This window comes from Myotis yumanensis, unplaced genomic scaffold, assembly GCF_028538775.1.
Source record: "Myotis yumanensis isolate MYYU_CA2020_CCGP unplaced genomic scaffold, mMyoYum1.0.hap1 SCAF_11, whole genome shotgun sequence".
NCBI lineage: Eukaryota > Metazoa > Chordata > Mammalia > Chiroptera > Vespertilionidae > Myotis > Myotis yumanensis.
Window position 1 is genome coordinate 29,546,702 of NW_027223762.1, and position 17,518 is coordinate 29,564,219.

Here is a 17,518-nt window from a genome sequence, read left to right on the forward strand (position 1 = left end):
ATTTTATTTTTACTATCTGTGAAAGTATGTTTAATGAGCTCTATGGCTATCATAATATGAATCCTTGCCCACCAAAGACCAAATTCAGAAATACAGGAAAAAGTGCCCTGTCATTTTCAAAGGCCTTATCTTTTTAGGTTTGTAAATTCTACAGCTGTCTGCAGTCTTTGTAAAAAATAAATAAATAAATAGCTAACATTTATTGAGCATTTGCAATATGTTAGGCAGTATGCTAAACACTTTACATAGATTATCTTATGTAATTTTACAAGGATCTTATGAGGGAGGTACTAATTAAAACCCAATTTATTTCCTTTTGTTGTTTACAATTTATCTTTGTTTTCACTGCTTAATATTTTCAGATTTAAAAAGCAATGCTTTTTTGTTTATTGTAATAGGTGAAATGGTAAGATACAGAGAAATATAAAAGCAAAGCTGATAACCTGCCCCTTCCCCTCTGCTTCCTTCCCTTTGGGTAACCTGTGCCAACTTTCCGAAGCTTCCACTTTCATTTAAAAGGATTTAAGCCTGGCCAGTGTAGCTCAGTGGTCAGAGTGTTAGCCCGTGCACCAAAGGGTCTCGGGTTCGATTCCTGGTCAAGGGCATGTACCTGGGTTGCAGGTTTGATCCCCAGCTCCAATCAGGGCGTGTGCGGGAGGCAACCAGTCGATTTGTCTCTCTCACATTGATATTTCTTTCTCTCTCTCTCCCACACCCTCCCTCTCTTCCATTCTTTCTAAAAATCAATGGGAAGAATATCCTCAGGTGTGGATTATGCACACAAAAAAGTATTTAGGCATACATTTATAATTAAGGTTTGGTTGCTTTTCCTGAAATAGAATACTTAATGCATATTTTTCTGTAATTAGTTTTGTCGTTTGATGGACATTCATCAGTAAATGTATAACTACCAACTCCTTATTTTTCTAATTTCTTTATTTATAGGTAGTTACTTGTGCTTGTGTATAAAACTGCACCCCAACTTGAAAAGTGGGGTCCAAAAATTCAATTTTATTAAATGTTAATGGAAAAAAATATTTTTGGGTAGGATTGTCACAACATGCACAAAAGATTGTAAGACTTAATATAGGATTTAATATTGTACTGGACTAATAGTTCACTGCACAAGGAAATGCCAAATGACCAGGAGGGAGATTGAGGATGGGGACTATGTGGAGGAGGGACACTCATGCTAATTATGTTATATCCTAATCCATGTTGTAGCAGGTTTCTGATTAACATCAGTGCAATCGTATTATACATTCTGCTCATTTTTTTCTTCCCACCCCCTGTGCATCCCTGCCCCTCCCCCCTCACACTACCAGTAATCTGTGCTGGCGACCTGGTGCATTTCCTTCTGTATTTGTCTCCATGTTCACCTTTCATGCGCACGCGCCGCACACACACTGACACACACACATTGGGCGGACATACCTTTGGGTTGTGATCAATGTTTGTTTTTTAAAAATGGGATTATTGTATATGCACTTCTCTATATCTCACTTTTATCATTAAAAAATACACCCAGAAAAATTTCTCCAAGTCAAATGGTATAGCTCTAATCTATTCTTTTTAATAGCTGCTTATAATTCTACAGTATAAATGTACCATTATTTATTACCTTATTGTTGGGAACTCATTTTGTTTCCTCGTGTTTTTTGGTGTTTTTTTTTTTTGTTTTTGTTTTGGCCATAGGAGCAATACTATAATAAACATTTTATTGGTGACTTTATTTTTATGGGATAGATTCCCAGGAGTGTGATTTGTTGGTTGAAGTGTCTGTGTACTGTTAACGTAAAAATATTTGTCAGATTGCTTTCAAAACAGTTCTAAACAAATTACATTATTTTTCTGTTTATCTTGTCAGTAATTTTTCTTTTATCTGATTGGGGATAGAGTAATATATGACTTTTTACTATTATTTGCATTTTTAACTTTTATAAACTCAAATATGGCTCTCTTTTCTTTCTGGTTAATAAACAGACTGTAAAAGTTGTTTCCTAGGATTCCGTCTAACTTTTTGATGCTTTATTTATTGCATTGCTTATTTACTCCATCTGGAATTTGTTTTTATTTTATGAGATTGGGGACTGACTATATTCTACCAGATGGATAGCCAGTTGTGCCAGCACTGTTTATTAAATAATCACTCTTTCCCATTGAATTGAAATACGTTTTTGTCATATATATTAAAATCTCATATCAACTGGGTTTATTTCTGGATTCTCTGTTCTACTGATTATATGCCTAGAGTAATGTTCCATATTGATTTAATTAAAGTGGCTTTCTAATATATATTCTTTCTTTTTCATTCATTTATTTGTTTTACTGGGTATTTTCACTCTAAACTTTAAGATACTTTTATCCATTTAATTGGAATTACATTTGTGTTATTGAAAACTTACCTGATTGTCTTATAAACATGCTTGTTAAAATAAACTTTATTTTTAGAAGTTTATATTTACAGAAAAATTGTGAAGATAGAACAGTTTCCATATATTCTCTACCCTGTTTCTCCTATTAACATTTTACATTAGTATGATGTATGTTACAGTTAATGAATCCATATTGATGCATTAGTATTAACTACAATCCATATATCATTCATTCATATTTCCTCAGCATTTACCTAATGTTCCTTTTCTCTTTTAGGAACACAAATTTAATTTGCTTTTTTTTTAAAAAAATATATTTTATTGTTTTTTTTACAGAGAGAAAGGGAGAGGGATAGAGAGTTAGAAACATCGATGAGAGAGAAACATTGATCAGCTGCCTCCAGCACACTCCCTGCTGGGGATGTGCCCACAACCAAGGTACATGCCCTTGACCAGAATCGAACCTGGGACCCTTCAGTTTGCAGACCGACGCTCTATCCACTGAGCCAAACCAGTTAGGACTTAACTTGCTCTTTAAGTCTACATTGTTATGATATTAAGAAGCTTAATATTCAGTTATCCCATCTAAGAAGATGGATGTCTTTTCATTTGCTCAGATTTTTATTTTATTTATTTATTTTTCTAAATATATTTTCATTGATTTCAGAGAGGAAGAGAGAGGGAGAGAGAGAGGTAGAAACAATGATGACAGAGAATCATTGATCAGCTGCCTCCTGCATGCCCCCTACTGGGGATCGAGCCTGCAACCCGAACATGTGCCCTTTACCGGAATCAAACCTGGGACCCTTCAGTCCACAGGCCGATGCTCTATCCACTGAGCCAAACCAGCTAGGGCTGCTCAGATTTTTAAATTTACCATTCAATATGATTTTATAGTTGTCATCAAATGCTCTTCTTGCTGAGTTCTTCCTAAGCTAGGTATGTGCCTTGATCAGGAATCTAACGTGCAACCTCTTTTGGTATACTGACTGAGCCACCTGGCCAGGGCTCTAGCATCCTTTAAGTCCATTCATCTCCCTATTTATTTAGGTGTTACAGTTGTGTATTTTAATTATGTATTTTAAACCTGACAAGACATTAATATTTTTTAAAGTAAGTATTTTTTGAAAAGGGGGACTTCCATATACTTGACATTTTTGTTGCTCTTTTTTCCTTCCTAATTCTTTGGTCTTCTGTGTAGGAATATTTTCATCCTGCTAAAATATGTTCTTAAAGTATTTTATTTAATATGGTGATGTGTATCTCAGCTTTTGTTAGTCTCTACATGTTTTTATTTTACCTTCATTCTTGAAAAATATCTGCTTTGCTGTGTTAGAATTCTAACATGGTAGTTGTTTTTTTTCAGTATTCTATGGATATACCATATAGTGTTTTGTCTCCCATTGTGTTGTCTTAAAGTTGGCTGTCAGTTTTACATGTTGCTTCTTTAAAGTAACTTAGCTACATTTAGGATGGCAACAATAAGAAAATTGCCGTTTACAGTTTGCAACAATAAATATAACATTAGGCCTGTTCGTTGGTTTAGCTTGTTTTCTCCGGTAATGTTTAGATCTCACAATACAGATGCCGAGAAGGCATGAAGTCAGGGTTCATCCAGGGCTGGTATTGCCAACTGCAAAGAGCAGAGGTGAGAGAGCAGGGACTTGAGGGTATTTACAGGGGTGTGACTATCATAATGAATTTTGGAATTTTGTTTGGACAAGAAGAGAAATGAACTGGGAGTAAATGGTTGGGCAGTGAGAAATGGTTGCCTTATTGGATTTTGGGTCTAACAATTTGTCACAGCTCTCAAGTACAGTTTCATCGCACTGGTTCTAGAATCAGTGGAGTCCGCTCAGAAAGGAAGGGCTGGAGTGGCGGGTGTGGAACATCCCTGATGTCTCTTGCTCCAGGTGACGGAGGGTCCAGTGTGGGGGGCTCTTTCCCTGACTCCTCCACCTGCATCCCCACCCCCGTTTCCATTGGGTCTATAAGTGGACTTCACCTGAGCATTGCCAAGTGGAAATTCCTCCTGAAAGATACTGAAAATTTTTCATATTTTGGTGTTGTCATGACTTTCTCTTTTACAGCTTTTTATTATGGGATGTTCAAATATATAAATGAGTAGGGAGAACAGGACAATGAACCCCAGGTGTCTATTGCCCAGTTTCAGTAACAGTTAATTTCTGACTTTCTTGTTTCCCATATTCCTCCAACTTTGTTGTTGTTATTATTTGAGTATTTAAAGCAAATTTTCTGCATTATATTATTCATCTGTAAGTTACCTTGGAAAATATGAAACTGCCAATATTTGACAACATTTTTACCTATAAAATGGCTATTTCAGATTGTTTAATCTAATATTTTCCTGTTTGTCTAACAGAAGTACTATGAACCTATTAATATATTTTTCTAAACCCCACAGCAGATCTATCTCCAAATGTCAAAGCGCTTCCCATATCAGTGACCCTTTTCCTGGGAGCTTTTCTTCCTCATAGTCTTGGTTTAAGCCTGTTCCACACCAGGAGTGGGTTCCTGTCTCCTCAATCATGTTTTCATCTTTCTTGATTTAATCCCTTGTTTTATTGAAACACAATTCTCTATAAACTTTCCAAGGAAAAGTGCATGAGAGAATGAAAAAATTGTCTTACTGCCTACCTTTATTTGCTCTCATACTTGATTGTTTATTATAAAAATCTATGCCAAAAATAATCTCCCATTCAGAATTTTAAAGGCATAGATCCATAACTTCTTGTGTTGCCGTTGAGAGATTTGATATCATTCCCACATAAAGGAGTGGGAGTTACGCCTGTTTATTCCTTTCAGAAAGTTTTTAAGATGTTCATTTTATCCCTATTTCTGGATTTCCACAAGCCTCTGTCCATGTTTTAATTTCACTTTAAATGCTGGGCTCTGGGAAGAAGAGAGTTGTCTTTTTTTGGACAATTTTCTTTCCCTCTCTTTTCTTGGGTCTCCTCTTTTGAAACTTCTATATGGACCTCTAATTTTCAACTTTTCTCACTAGTTTTCAAACTATTATCTGGGAAATGGCCTCAACTTTGTCTTCCACTCTCCCCTTTTAATTTTTTCTTTCTATTGCTATATTTTAATTTTTCTACTTTATAGCATCTTGTTTTTTCATATCTCTGAGGATATTGTGTGTTTTTCTTTTTGAAGTTTTCTTCTGCTTTTGGCATTGTTTCTGTTTCCTCTGACTTCCTTTTCTTTTACCTCTCCTTGCCTTTTCTTTGTTTTCCGTTTTGCTCCTCTCTTTCCTACTGCAGACTTTCCTTACAGTCATATTTTCAGCAACTTGCTCATAAATATGAACAGACAGCCAAGAATAAACAGACTTTTAAGGAAATTTTCCAACATGTAATTGTAGACTTGTTGGCTCGAGGAATAGTGGTGACTGATGGAGAGTTGGCCTTCTTGTTGGGGAACCTCCAAATGTTAAATCGATAGGTCTTGTCGTCTGCAGCCCCTTGTGCCTTCAAACCCCGAGTCTTCTGTGGGTTCCAATTGTTTTCTTGCTTCTGCAGCCACTTTGGCTATAATGTCCTTTGTTTTTCTGTGCTGTTGATTCCCCCTCCATCTGTTTTCCTTCTGATTTGTTGAAATATCTTTTTCAGGTTATAGTTTTGTATCAACTAGGAATATTTTCAGCTGCAAGTTAATAGAAAACCAGACTTAAAATGAATAAAACAGTTAAGGGTTCTTATTTCTCAGTAACAAGAAGTCGGGGGGTAGGTGGTTACTGGCCTTCGGCTCAGTAGCTCAGTGATATGAGGACCAACCTCCGTGGTTCCCTTGGCCTTTCCCGCCTGGTCAGAAATGGAAAAGTGCAGCAGCACATAACATCCACAGTCAAGGCAGGAGAAGGCAGGAAGGGGTAAGGATTGTGCTGCTTTCCCAGAACTTGGTTGTCATCAGTGTGTGGACAGTGTTTGAAGCCATGTACATGGTTGGGTTTTTGCAGGGAGAGCTCATGTGATAACAGGCAAGCAGGAACCAGATACCAGAAAATAATGTAAATCAAACATTTTATCATGTTTTAACAAACATGATAAAATGCCATTACAATGAAAAATATTTAAAGAATGAATCTATTCCTCTAGCATCTACTATGTGCCGTACGGTGTTTAAGGTACTGAATTATAAAAAAATATTAAACCACAGTAAGAGAAGTTAGGAAAATAAGTTGTAAGGTCAGACTAAAGGTGCTGCATTTGTAAGCTATATGAATGTTGTCTTATTTTCTGCTAGTTACTAGAAACCTTTAAAAAAATTTTATTATTTTTTGGAATGCTATGACAATAAGCCACAGAAATCAAAGTTAAATTGCCTTTAAAAATACAGGTGTGATTTCTTCCCAAGTTATTGAAATGTGGAATTCAACAGGGATCAACATTTAGAGGCGGCCTGGCTGAGATTGTAACAGTCCTGCTTTATATTTGCTAAGGAGCCAGCAGCATCCAAGAACACACTGTAGGGTGTGTGTGTGTGTGTGTGTGTGTGTGTGTGTGTGTGTGTGTTCTTCCCCATTTGTGTTTTATTTTCTCAGAAACAATGACTGGTGGCTTTCTTTAGCAATTTGCATTATATGTTTTGGATTGTAGAGGTAGGTTCTGCCAACATTTTTGATGCATAGAAACCATTTTGAATTTATTGTTTTATTAAACCTATTTTTCCCCAAAATTAAATAAAAATATTTTCTGATTTTTGGCAGTCATTTTAAATTAATGTGTAGAGTTATGACACTGAGCATAAACCTTTGACTAAATCTACACAAAATATATTTTTCTTAAAGACTAAATAGTAATTTTGCCAAAAAAACAACAACAAAAAACACCCCACAACAAAACAACAACAACCAAAAATTTCCCCCCACAAAACTGAAAACATTTGAATTTGGAGACAGTGAGCCAAATTCTAAAAGTCAAATTACATCTTGGTTGCTACATATTTTTCAAACTATATGTCATGCATCTGTTCTCTGCACTTCAAAGCATCATTCACAGACTGGGGTATGTATAAAAGAGGATGATCAAATACGTCATAATACAAGGAATGCTCGGCGGCACTGTGGATATTTAGGCTGGAAAAAAGAATACTTGAGGGAATAACGATAGTTTACTTCTAAAGGGTAGATGTTCCCTGCTGTTCCAGAGGTGATCATTTTCGTTGTGGCCATGAGTGAATTCACTTATTTCACCTGATAATGTTCTTGTAAAGGCACCTAATGTATCTAATGGTGGAATTTTATCAATAACTAGGAGTCTGTGTCAGGGGTTGGCAAACTACAACCTTGAGCTAGACCTGGCTCATTACCAGTTTTGTAAATGAGGGTTTACACAGCCACATCCACTCATTCATATTTTGTCTGCTGTTGCTTTTGTGTTACCCCCAGGAGTTGGGTACTTGCAACCCAGACCGGATGGCCACTAAGCCTAAAATGTTTGCTATCTGTTCCTTTACAGAAAAAGTTTGCTGGCCCCTAGTGTAGATTTCAGAGAAGTCAAGGGTTTACAGAAGCTCTAACTCATTGGATGATGGTAAATTAGCATAGGTGACTTCTAAGTCCTGTACAGAGTCAACAGTATACATGTAGTTAAGATGTGTTCACAGCTTAAGAGTTAGAAGTAGAATAGAGTCACCAATATAATTGTATTTATCTCTTCCACAGATACTTAGCATTTGTGTGAAATGTGAAATTTTAACAGCATTCTGCTTTAACTATGAAATGCCATTGTTTATCTTTTAAAAAAATTATCTTTATTGTTGAAAGTATTACAGATGTCTCTTTTTTTACCCCATGGACTCCCTCCCTCCAATCCCTCCCCCTCCCCAGCTGTTTCACCATTTCCAGCTGTTAAACTACTGGATTGGAATGAAGCAATGGATTTGGTGAACAATTCAGTAGTGTCAGATTCAAAGTTATTTAATATTTTTTAAAAATAACTTTCCTCTGGCAGACCATTAGTGGCATTACTTTCTATGTAACCAGAGTTGTTAGTTTTTTATGACTTTTCACCTGAGAATCCCAAAGCACTTTAGTAATATTTTATACCTTATTCGTAAGGTCCTTCTTACACAAACAGATGGGGTTAGTAAGAAAGTACCCATTGGATGTTCTGTTTGTGCCTGTGTTTTCCATTGAATGTTCTACTGAAATATAGAAGACTTGGACATTTTTCAGGAGAACAAAAATTCATTGAGGAGCTGTAACTTTGGAAAATAATTTTAGTGTAACCTAATTAATATAAATTACTGGGAAACTAGAAACATGAAAAATACCTATAGTAGAGTTGGAGTTCTAACATCAGGTTTTAGACTTCAAATACTAAGTTATTTATTTTCCTTTGGAATATATTATTATTAAAATTACTTAAATGCATGGTTTTTGCTTTAAAGTTTATATTTAAAGATGTGAATTTAGTAAGAATAATATTTAATAAAATAAATGCATAATGCAGTAATTACTTTTTAAAAAATTAATAGAATTTATTTTTTAGAGCAGTTTTAGGTTTACAGAAAAATTGAAAGTACAGAGAGTTCTCATATAATCCCTCACACTTGCCCTTCCCTCCCCCACTGTTTCCTCTGCTACAATATCTTGCATTGATGTGATACATTTATTACAACTAATGAGCCAATATTGATATACCATTATTAATTAAAGACCATAGGTTACATTCGGGCTCATTTTTTGTGTTGTATATTCTGTGGGTTTTGACAAATATATAATGAGTTGTAGCCACCATTATAGTATCATACAGACTAGTTCCACTCCTAAAAATCCCCTGTGCTCTGCCTATTCATCCTTCCCTCCCTCCCCTCCAACTTCTGCCAAGATTCCTCTGTCTTCTTGTTACTTGATAGCTGTGTGTGTGTGTGTGTGTGTGTGGTTGGGGGGGGGGGGGTTGGAATTTATTCCAAAAAAACAGGTTTTGAATAGATTATTATTGTGTAATATGGAACATTTACTTTTTTTTTAAACATTTCTCTTTTTTTAAAAGAATGATTTTGCTTTTTTATTTTTTAAATATATTTTTATTGAGCCCTAATCGGTTTGGCTCAGTGGATAGAGCGTCGGCCTGCGGACTGAAGGGTCCCAGATTCGATTCCGGTCAAGGGCATGTACCTTGGTTGCGGGCACATCCCCAGTAGGGGGTTTGCAGGAGGCAGCTGATCGATGTTTCTCTCTCATCGATGTTTCTAACTCTTTATCCCTCTTCCTCTCCCTTCCTCTCTTAAACAATCAATAAAATATATTAAAAATATATATATATTTATCGATTTCAGAGAGGAAGGGAGAGGGAGAGAGATAGAAACATCAGTGATGAGAGAGAATAATTGATCAACTGCGTCCTGCACGTCCCCTACTGGGGATGGAGCCCACAACCCGGGCTTGTGCCTTTGACCAGAATCAAACCGGGGATCTTCAGTCTGCGGGCTGATGGTATATTCATTGAGCCAAACAAGCTAGGGCTGATTTTGCTTTTTTAGAGCAGTTTCAGGTTTATAATCAATTGAGAGGAAGGTATATAGATTTCCCACATACCCCCTGGCCCACACACCCATAGCCTTCCCCATTATCGGTATCACTCACTAGAGTGGTACTTCTTTTTTTTTTAAACCAAGATGAACTTTCATTGACACATCATCATCACCCAGAGTCCATAGTGTACCTTTGGTTCACTCTTTGTGTTGTACACTGCATGGGTTTGGTTCATTTCCTTTTATTACAAAATAAAATTTCATTGTGTGGATGTACAATTAGTTTATCCAGTGACCTACTGAAGAACATCTTAGCAATGTCCAAGTTTCAGCATTTATTAAACAAATTACTTTTTAAAAAGTTGATACTGTAAATAAATTACACTTTTTAGTATTTTATATTTCTTAAAGTTAACCTACAATACACAAATATGAAACAAACTATTTTTCAAAAAGAAACTTAATTTTCCAAAAGCTTGAAACCTATTTCAGTCTACTCACTACAAAATAAATGTGATAATTCTTTTTTAATTTGCAAAAGATTTACATGGTTGTTCCATAAAATGCAAATGCTATAGCGTTATATGGAATAAAATATGTAAGCCCTGCCGGTCCTCATAACACCATAGTCCTACACATTTTTCCTATGTATGTAAAAACGCGTGCGCATGTGTGTGTGTTGTTCCCACGCGCGTGTGCACGTGCAAGGGTTCTCCCCCGTGCCTTAGGGAGCAGGGCAGGCCTCTTTTTCTGGCCTCTTCTGCTGCTCTCCCTCTCACGTGTTCAGTTCCTCCTCCCTCTGGACAGGAGCTCCACCCCCTTCCTGGAATAGATGCCTCCTGCTGTCTCCACACCTTGCGATTGTTCCCCACTCACCCTGTTAAGTCCTCTCACCACATGCTCTGCTGCTTCACCTCAGCACAGCTGTTATGAGGAATTACTTAATATCCCCCACCTCTACCCTAAGAGAATGCCTTCAGCTGCAAGTAACAGAAAACCTAATGAGCAAGTGCCTCAGGCAGAGGGGCTTTGTTCTCCTTGGATATAAAGGCAGTGGAGGTCAGTGGAGGTTGCCTTCAGCCAGCTGGTTCCCAGTGTCAGGATCCTCTTGTCCCTTCCCTCAAGGTTGTTGAATGACTGCTCCCGCTTCCAGCATCACACCCGCACTCAAGGCTGGAGGAAGGGATGGCTATGGGCCTGTTCTCTTTTTTCTGGAAAGCAAACATTCCAGAAGCCTGCAGCACACTTCCATAGGTGTGCTCCTTCCTGGCCAGCTCCTACTAGAGTGAGCGTTTCCAGCCACCGGTGAGGAAGGTGAGTGTTGTGTTCCTTTATCAGATGGGCAGGTGCAGCTGCGAGAGGAGACAGAGAGGCTCGGGAGCAAACAAGTTTATTATACTCACAGTCGCAGAGACAAGGCACAGCATGCCAGGCAGCGTCACAGGGGAAACTCCTGGGTGGCCAGAAGGGAGTGAGGGGCGAGGTGCAGGCCGGAGCCTTTGTTGGGGTTTCTGGGGAAAAGGCAGGGCAGGGCTGGGCAGGGTCAGTAGTTTGGGATGGGCTAGTTTGAGTAGTTCCAGAGGGTTTTGGCCCACAGGGGTGGTCCCTAGTTGCCTGGTCCTTGGCCCTGGGATGTTAAGAGAGAGGAATATTGCCGTCTGGGATGCACAGGCCTGATGGAGGAGATAGGGCTCTGAATTCACTGGTTTGCATATTAAAGTCATGCTCAGGGCTGAGCTCTTTGCTATCTTCAGGAATTTACTATCCCCCAAGAAGGGCAGTCTTTCCCAGCCATAAAGGTTTTTTGTGTGTTTTTTTAAGATATCAAAACATAATATACAGAAAATAAAATTTATATTCTATACAGTGAGGGAGAGGGGAGTAATTAAGACTGGTGTTGGGTTCACCACTCATTGTCTACCATACCTCTCAAGACTCCTGAAGGGGAGGGATTGTCTGTTCTTCCTCGAATTCCCAATGCCTCGCAGAGTGCTGGCACACAGAGTGAACGGTGATGTGCATGTTCAAAAGAGAAGGCAGAGCAAGGACATTCGGGAGAAGGGAAAGTCAGGTGCAAGGGGACAAGTGACTGGGGCCTAGACAGATGACAGGGACTGTTAGAAATTGAGGCTGAAGAGGTAGTTTGTGGTCAAACTGTGGGAAGCCTTGCACATCATGTTAGTTTGTTCTGTCAGCTTTGGGGAGGCATTGAAGAGTTTCAGGCCAAGGAGTGACACAGGATGTAGGGGTTAATGTTAACTGTGTTGGTAGTGTGGGCTAGGAACTGGAGGAAGAGAGATGGGAACCAGGGAGACTAATTAACAATATTATACTCTGGTTTGATTTTGTAGAGTGAGGATAATTTGGGGGATTTGGAAATGTAATTGTGAAAGCATCTTCTAGAACAGTTATTCTCAAAGTATGACCCTGGACCAGTAGCATCTGCATGATGGCAATTCGTTAAAAATGCAAATTCTTGGGACCCACTCCAGACCTTTAGCAAGCCCTGCAGGTGACTCTGAGGTACCTGAAGCTGGAGAGTCACAAACTAGAGCAGTAGACACGTGGGTGAAGAGAGTCTGCAGGTCACCTGATCTGATGCAACCAGTCTGCCTGTTAGTATCACCTGGGGCGCTTTTTCATGCTGAGCCCCACAGCAGAACAACTAAAATCAAAACCTCTAGGCGTGGGATCCAGGCATCAGTTTATTTCCATTGCTCCCAGGTGATGCCAATATGCAGCCAGGCCTGAAAATCACCAATCTTGTCTAACCCCCATGGATGACAAAGCTCAGGGCTGGAAGATGAGTTGCTCAAGGTCACACAGCAAGTTCAGGTAAGAATCAACTTTTTAAGTTGTTCTCTCCAGGTCACTTTAACTACTGTCCCAACTTTTTGACAATTTGCCTTAAGATAATGGCTTCTAAATCATTCATAGTAACGATTATAACTGCCAAAATTTTAGAAGAGAAATAGGTGGCAGACAGAATGATAAAAAAGTCAGTTCTCCTTTAGTTAACAGCATTTCACACTTCAGGAAGCTATCCTTTTTATAAAGATTATGTTAAAAAATTATATTTTAATATTACAGGTAAGATATGGATAAATAGTGCTTTGTTATGTGCATGTAAGTAAATAATCCTTTCTCAAACTCTAGGTGGAGCTCTTTGGTTTATATTGTTTTACGTATCATTTTGAGAGTCTTTGTTTTAGAAAGGAGCTATTTTGGATTTTAAAAAATTAAACATTTATAATAAGTATTCTGAACATTTCTCAGCTCTCGTTTTTTTTCTGATTATAGAGTCATTTGGATACAAACTCATATTTGCTTTATTACTTGACCAAAAAAATCCAAATCCAGGCCTGTGGGAGTCATTTTTGAATCTGTCTTAAATCTGTAATGTTATCTCACAGTGTTTAATGAATGGGATATGGTTTCCATGGTTTTTGTTTCTTATAAGTCTCAACGTTGAAATAGAATTTCTGCAAGATGGGTTTCCTTTCCTGAATAATGTCGGTAGAGAGAGACCTTGCGGATGACACAGTTGTTGCTATAGTAATTTCTTCAACTATTTTTACCCCATTGTGTACAAAGGAGTGTTAACAGCTCCTTTCCTGTAACATAAGTGAAACATCTGCTCTTTCCTCCTTTCTAGCTCAGTATTTCCCCTTTTACTGGGAGTTCACTTGAAACGACATTCCCAGAATATGCAGCATGTTATTTTTAGATAGTGTAAGCCAGTGGTTGTGGTTCCTGGACCAGCAGCAACACCATCACCTGAGAGTGTTAGACGTAGATTCTCAGGGCCTCCCCTGACCTATGGAACCAGGAACCCTGGGGGTATGGTCCGGCAATCTGTGTTGAACCACTGGCATATGCAATTTTGAAAGGATGCAAGTCCTATACTCACTGGTGCCTATATAAAATACTCATTCTGTGCAATCAGCTATGCCCATTTTAGGGTTGTCCAGTGCTTTTTAAATGACCTAGGGATTTAGTTCAAATAAAGAATTCTCATTCAATAAGTTTGAGGTGCCTGATACTCTATTTTGTTGTTGTTAATCCTCACCCGAGGATATTTTCCTCACCCAAGCATATTTTTTCCATTGCTTTTTAGAGAGAGATGTGAGAGAGACACACTGATTGGTTCCCTTCCGCACATGCCCTGACCATGGCCGGGGAATCAAACCTGCAACCCAGGTGCATGCCCTTGACCAGGAATCGAACCCAAGACCCTCTGGTGCCCGGGCCAACGCTCTAACCACTGAGTAATGCCAGCCAGGACTGTATTTTTAATAAGTTCCTACATAATGTGGATTTTGCTTGTCATGGATCGCACTTTGAGTAGGGATGATATTGGCCAGCCATATATGGCCCAACGTGAAGCTATAAAATTGAACCTTAGGTGTACATGAGAACAGGGGAATAGTTCAGACCACATAGAGCTTAGACTTTCTGCATTTTCCCATAACAATGCAAACATAAAATCAAGATTCTATAGCAATTTGGCTGTTGAACCCCACCTTCCATACCACCTTCCTCTCCCAGTTCCCAGCTTCACATTTATCATCCTGGTGCCTATGGTAATGCCCATCTGACAAGGCTGAGAGACATAGCTCACGGGGAGGGCAGCGACCTCTCTTAACAAGGGATTCTATTTTGGTTTTGCTTTGTTCCTTTTAAGGCTTTCAACAATTGCACTTGGTCTACCATCACAAGTAGACCCTTCCTCATTACTACATCTATTGACCTGTGACCTTTTGTTCCAGCTCCTGCTGAACATAAACACACATCTAATGTATCTCCACTCATTTCTTTAACATTCCTAATGTGTAGTTTTTGTCAAATATTTTTGGATTTTGATTCAGTTATGTAGCGTATTCATTATTCCTCTCAGCTCGCCAACTGAGAAATGTGATAAACATCCTTTCTATATCATTGTTCAAATAATTGATAACAATATTCCACAGTATAGGGTTCTCAGCATGCTTTAGAAACTTCTCTTTCACATATATAGACATATTGGCAAAGATGTAATGATGTAATTCTCTAGGGCATTATACAGTATTTTTCAAAAGTGAGGAAATAGCATAATGCACACCTACATCTAGTTTTCAGAGTTGTAATTTTTAAGATATTTCTGTCATATGTATAGAAACGAATGAAGACATCTGAGGTATTGTTGTGGGGCATTGGCATATGGCCTGGCTTTCACAAACATTAAGGAATTAGTGGTAAATCTGTTAGGTGTGACAGTAGTATCATGGTTATGTAGAAAAAGGTTGTTTTTCATAGCTCTGTACTGAAGTTTTGGGGTAAAATGTCATGATGGCCATAATTTTATTTACAGCCCTTCAGATTGTCATGGGAATCCAATAGAAAGAGAGTCAGAATAATGGCTAAATGGCCTTTTGTCAGCCTATACTGATGCAATTGTTTAGCACCTGGGATATTTTCACAAATTTTAAATAAGGGCAACTTTAAAAAATTACCACATAATGTGCAAAAAAAGAAAGGTGAGGCTCAGAGCCTCACTCCATCCCATTTCTTTACCCTTAATGTTACTATCGTTTATAATAAAAATGGTTTCTATATTTTGATGTAGACTTCTGAAAACTGTTTTGTCAAACTCTCCACTCTGACCATTACTCCATAAAATATGCCTTACCCAGAACCACTGAGCCAAATCTGCCTTATCCGAATGTCTAATCAAGTAAGAAAGCTACATGGTGGTGAACGAGGGACCATAAAAGATAATTGGATGTTACCAAGGGTAGCATTATTAATATAATTTCAGAAACATTACTAGGATAATATTTAGACAAGTAGTAGGATCAAGTAATTTGTATATTTGCCAAGTTATTTTAAAATATATATGGATGGCAATCACTGACTTGAAGAAACTTAATGAATTTAATAAAGAGGAAGAGCTGTGAAAATGAATATAAAGTATCTTGGGGGAAAATGTAAAAGGGATAAGACTAGTCTGGCTGCGTCTATAACTATTAGGAATAAAACTTTTAAGTATTGCCATTTTCTGGGTGGCTGAGGATGACAAAGGCAAAATTTGTATTGCATGCATTCACTTAAATAGCATAGAGAATGGGCAATCAAGTGAAACACTGGGAAGATGAGCCAACGCTTCACTTTTGGCACCAGTTTCCATTCCTATATGCTTGTCGGGATTTTTAAAACTTGGGTTTCCTGCCCAGAGTCAATTAGAATTTTTTTTTTATTATTACCTGAACCATTTTCGATGGTTCTACACCCCTCCCTTACTTTTTTTTTTTCTTTCCTCCCTAAGTTAGAAGCTATTTAGCAGAGGCAGACCTTTTTTTTTTTAATGACTCCAGCCTGTAGTTTCAGTAGTAAAGCTGCCAGGGCCAGTTGACATGTATAGTGCCATTGGTGCCAAACCAAATGGCCACTGTGTTCTCTACTGTGTTCAGTCTGCCTGTTTTGTTTTCTGTTTCTTTTATTTTTAGGGCATGCCCATGAAAGCCTTTCCCTCTCCCCACTCACTTCAGTTTGTAATCTGTGGGCATTACCGATATACACTGAGTGGCCAGATTATTATGACCACCTGATGTTTGTAGGCCAATTAGCTGTAATTTCCTGCTGAAGTTGCTAGAGGGCCAGATCATTATAAATCTCTGAATAGCACAACATACCTAAGTATCGTTGCTGATCAAGTTCATCCTATCATGTTGATGGCGTATCCCAATGGAGATGGCCTCTTCCAACAAGACAATGCGCCATGCCACGGTGCTCGTATTGTGCAGGAGTGCTTTCAAGAACATGAGGGAGACTCTTTTTTTTTATTTTTATTTATTTATTTTATTTTTTTGTTAAATCTTTATTGTTCAGATTACATTTGTTCCTCTCTTTTTTTTCCCCCCCATAACTCCCCTCCTCCCAGCTCCCGCCCCACCCTCCGCCCTCACTCCCCACCCACTGTCCTCATCCATAGGTGCACGATTTTTGTCCAGTCTCTTCTCGCATCTCCCACTCCCCTTTCCCCCCCGAGAATAGTCAGTCCATTCCCTTTCTATGTCCCTGATTCATTATAATCACCAGTTCATTCTGTACATCAGATTATTTATTCACTTGATTCTTTTTTTTTCTGTATTTTTTTTTTTATTTTTTGCTAAAAGTATTACAAAGGGTATTACATAAGTGTCCTTTTTTTCCCACCCGTCCTTGACAAACCCCTGCCCTCCCTTACCCCCCAGTGTCTTTGTCCATTAGTTATGCTTATATGGATGCATACAAGTCCTTCGGTTGATCTCTTACTCCCCTTCCTCCTGTCCCCCAACCCTCCCTGGCCTTCCCACTGCAGTTTGACAATCAGTTTGAGGCAGCTCTGCCTCTGTATCTATTATTGTTCAAAAGTTTGTAATGGTCTTTATTATCCATGAATGAGTGAGATCATGTGGTATTTTTCCTTCAGTGACTGGCTTGTTTCACTTAGCATAATGCTCTCCAGTTCCATCCATGCTGTTGCAAATGGTAAGAGTTCCTTCTTTTTTACAGCAGCATAGTATTCCATCGTGTAGATGTACCACAGTTTTCTAATCCATTCATCTACTGATGGGCACTTAGGCTGCTTCCAGATCTTAGCTATGGTGAATTGTGCTGCTATG

The 17,518-nt window shown here is 38.4% G+C and overlaps 1 protein-coding gene across 2 annotated transcripts in view; it reads left to right on the forward strand.

The window, feature by feature from the left end:
• ACYP2 (acylphosphatase 2) overlaps positions 1-17,518 on the forward strand; it is a 90,289-nt gene that overhangs the window by 9,254 nt on the left and 63,517 nt on the right. The gene's annotated exons all lie outside the window — the stretch shown is intronic.